Here is a 4597-nt window from a genome sequence, read left to right on the forward strand (position 1 = left end):
AAATATTTTTATCGATAATTGTATAATTATCGCTAAAATCTTTTAATAACAAAGCATGATGAGACGACTAAAAATAAAATAAAAGATCACTAAAAATAATTTGTTAGTACTATCTCTAAATTTTACTACTAAAACTTTAATTCAAAAAAATGGAATAACCAAGTTGAAAGTTTTGCTTCAAAGAAGTTATACCACTCTGCTAATGTTTGAGTTCCTGTTATAAATACATTGTATATTTCTAGAAAGGTTCGAAGTTATAAATTTGTTGAACAAATTTCAATGGAAAATCGTTATATTATCACGTGAATTTATTTATTTCTACAGTTGATACTCAAATGCAAGAGTTTAATAATAGATTCAATGACAATATAATAAATTGCTTATTTTAGGGTCAATTTTAGATCCCAGAAATTAAATAACTATAAGTTCTTCCATAAGAATATGAATAAAATATATAAATGGGTATAACGATTTTATACTTATGACATCAGTGAGTAGAAAAAATTGCACATTAATGTTATTTATAAGCTCAACATTAAAAATTTGATGCTCCTGAATGATATGCTGATGAATTAAGAAATTCTTCCACAATTTCTGAGACATGCCAATGATTAATGAAAACATTAGGAACTTAGTTCTCCTAATATGCTGAATGGAGAAGTTTGTTCACAATTTTAAAAAATGTTTAATTATTCGATTGCTCTCTATAATTTTATCAAATTTTTAATTAAGTTTCTATATATATTTTTTTATTTAGGTTTTTATATTGTTTTAATTTTATAATTAGGTTCTTTTTATTTAAAAAAATATTAAAATTAACAAAATATTTTTTCTTAAAATACATATGGTCAAAAATCAAATTAGATTTTTAATTATGAATACTTTCAATTTACAAAAAATATTCAGTTAACTCTAACATTTATTTTACTAATTAATACACATTTTAAAATGTTGATAAATAAAATAAATCATATTAACATAGTTTAGAACAGTCCTTAATTAAAGTCAGTCCAACCACCTCATATGGACCTATACTAACATCAATTTTTGTGGTTTAATTAGTTTAGCTCTTTATTATTTGGACTTATATCTTGGAGATTTAATTTTGTAGTTGTTCATTCTCCATTATTAATTAGTTAGTTGTGCCAGTGAAACTTTAATTAATTTGTTAGGAACAAGTAATAAAGAAACAAGCAAATTAAGTGTAACTAATTATTACTATTTGGTTACGAAAAATTCTTCAACCCTACCACATAAATAATATAATTTCATAAGTTGGACTTTGATAACATTGTGTAACATTCCAACTCCTATACACCACTAAATAAACATTGGGCCTCTAAGATATACCATTAAAGAAGTTGAGATATGTATGTCCATTATCAAATAATAATGGATTAGACTTTTGTTCCACTCTTTAACAGCATGAGAATATTAACCAAAACGTGTATCAGACATTGGAAAAAAACAAAAACAACTCTCTCCCCTTCCAAAAACCAAAAATCTCATTCATGGTTATGAATTGTGATGAGTTGGTTCAACCCAATTAACCGAAAATTGGTTAATAAACCGATTCGATTTAAGATAAAAAATACTTGGTAATGAACTTATTAAAAACCAATTAATCGGTCGACTTGGTTTTTCTTTTAGTGATTAAAATAATAAATCACAAAAAAATTATTTTTAAAAAAAAATAATATATTTTATAGATAAATATATTATTTTATTATATCTGATTCAATCTCGATTAAATTTTAGTTGAACTTTTGAACTATTAAACCTCTAATTCTATTGGTTCGATAACCGATTTGCTTTTAGAACCTTAATCACATTACATGCAATTATTATATTACCTAAATTCTTATATAAACATAAAATTTTTGCTAACAAATATTTTGTATATAATTTTTATTGAAAAGCTAATATTTAAATTTATTTTATGCATTATTAAAATTTTTTAAAATTTTACTATAAGTAAACTTGACAAATATCCTTAGGGTTAGTTGTCAGCAAAATATTTGGGCTTATATAACTTGTTAAAAATCAATGCAAATCTTTTTTTTTAAAAAAAGGGTTTTGTTAAGGGTACTTACTAATTACTAAAAGAAAAATAACTGTTTTTTGTTTCAAAAAATGCATTGAAAAATATTTTCACAAATACTTCATCTTAGTTTAACAAAGCACTTCAAAAGTATAGAATATAATTTAAATGTATATCTCAGGTTTCCTTCTCATGAATATCCCTTTTGTGTTTGAGAATTGATGAATTCTCCAATTTATTTTTTTATTTTTTGGCTCTTTCCATTCAATTCAGTGAAGAATTTACCTTCATTTCCATATAGCTTGAGCTTCTTTCATCAATATGGTTAGGGGTTAGTCTGCCTTGTCTTGTTCCATCCTGCTAAAAGTATGTCATTTATCTGTTCTGCCTAATGAGGCGGTCTTGAATTTTTTTTCTATCCTATTAAATATTAAACAATATATTAAATATTAAATATTAAACAATATATATAATTTCACAACTATTTTAATAAATTATAAATTTCTAAAGACATAAAAAATTATAATTTTTAAGTTCACAAACATTAAAGTCTTTATAATTTTAATAAAACAAATATTGTCCAAAACTAAAACAAATAATTAAATATTTTTAAGTCTCCAAGTCTAATCAATCAAATATAGAATATAATCCAAATTATAACATAGAAACATCTTCAATTACAAAAAAAAAATACGGCCCCACTGGGGAATCCTGTCCAACCCTGCCGAAACCCGCCAAAACCCGCGGATTAGGCGGTGTGGGTTAGGCAGATTTTTTAATGATGCCGGTTTCAAATTTTCAGCCCAACCTGCCTTTTTTGGCGAGTTACTCGGGTTGGACCGGCTGGTTTCGGCCCTTTGCTACCCCTAAATATGGCTTCACTAATTTTTTGTTTTCTTTTGGTCATGCCTTCATTAATTTTAGATACCTACAGAAGGCCGCCAAAAACGTTGGTCATTAATTAACAAGATAATTTTGGCCTATAAAACCAAAAACTTTTTATGGACTTACAATAACCCATAATATTAGCCCACGAAAAAAATAATATACCCATAATGTTCTCTACCAAAAATCGTCATTCCTATGCTAAATAAATATCAAATATGTTTAATAGTATGTCCAACATCTTATAAAGAACAATTGAGTTTATTACCAAATATAAAAAGAACAATTGAGTTCTTAATTTAGTAGCGCGTTAGATGCATTTTATACTTTATTTATGGAGAATTACTGCATGACCAATAAAAAATTTATTATTTTTTGTTAATATTTGATTAATTTTAAATATTAAAAATTAAATTCTAAACCAAAATTTGAATATTAACAAAATAAAGTATTAATTCAAAGCATTGACTAATAGTAACAAAAAGTGTTGACAATCTGACATTTTTCTTATTTACTATATAATACTTTTTTTTCCCTCTGTTTTCCTTTTTTCTACAACTTGGTGAGAAATGTTTTTCCTTTTCCCCAATAATCTTTGAATGTGCATACCTTCAAAAGTTCTTATAGAACTCCGCTATAAATCTCCCATAGGTGAAGAATACTCTTGTTCCCAAAGAATAAAGAAAATTCTTGAAATCACACAACTCCATTGATTCATTCATGTGATGAGGGCATTTACCACTCTGTGTGATCCAATGGCTTGATGGAGAAGAGTTTGTCACTTTGTCTCATTCTAAGGTGACATGTCACAATTAGTGATGGCCTACATTCTTACATGCTAACAACATTAGAATCTGCTAAGATCCTTCTTCAATCATAGATCTAGATGTTCCATCTTAACCAAATACCATAATTGAGTCAACTTTTATTCCCCAAGAGCAATAATGAATAATCATCTCTTTTTTTCTTTCTTAAATCCAAAGTTACTAATTAAAAAATAAAAAAAATATTACATACACAAAAAAAAAAAAAAAAAATCAATCATCATGTATTTATATATATTATTTAATTTATTTTTAATGTGTATTTTATATTTTAATATATATTTTACACAAATAATTGATTTAATATCTAATTTTTTGTGTATACTTAATGTGATTCATTAAATAAAATGAATAGGTACCCCTTCAACCATAAATAAACCATGTGTTGGTTGAGAGCAACAGTCATATTGGGTGTGCTTGGCACAATTTGGACCCATATTGTTCTCAGCATAGGTAGAGTACATTGTACACTATGGCCCATGCTCTCTCACAATCCAAGTAGAAAAATTTTTCTCTTTTAAACATTTTTGGACCCTAGTTAGTTTATTTATTGGGCCCTTTTATTACAAAAACTAATTAAAAAATATACACAGTTGAGCTTGCAAAGAAGCAGCCAAACCGACAAAGAAAACTGAAAAGGCACGGAAACAAAACATTGAGAAGAGATACCTTAAATAGAGTTCAGATTCGCGACGAATTAGTTCTTAATTTGTTATATTAAAGGATATCATAGACTAAAAAGACATTTAGAAGAGATCCGTTTATACCTGCTATAACTATGTCTTGTAGATAGATCTATATAATTGAATTAATTAATAAGACTTAATTACTCTGTTCATTCGGCTAG

The sequence above is a fragment of the Arachis ipaensis genome, chromosome B10, assembly GCF_000816755.2.
Source record: "Arachis ipaensis cultivar K30076 chromosome B10, Araip1.1, whole genome shotgun sequence".
Taxonomy (NCBI): Eukaryota; Viridiplantae; Streptophyta; class Magnoliopsida; order Fabales; family Fabaceae; genus Arachis; species Arachis ipaensis.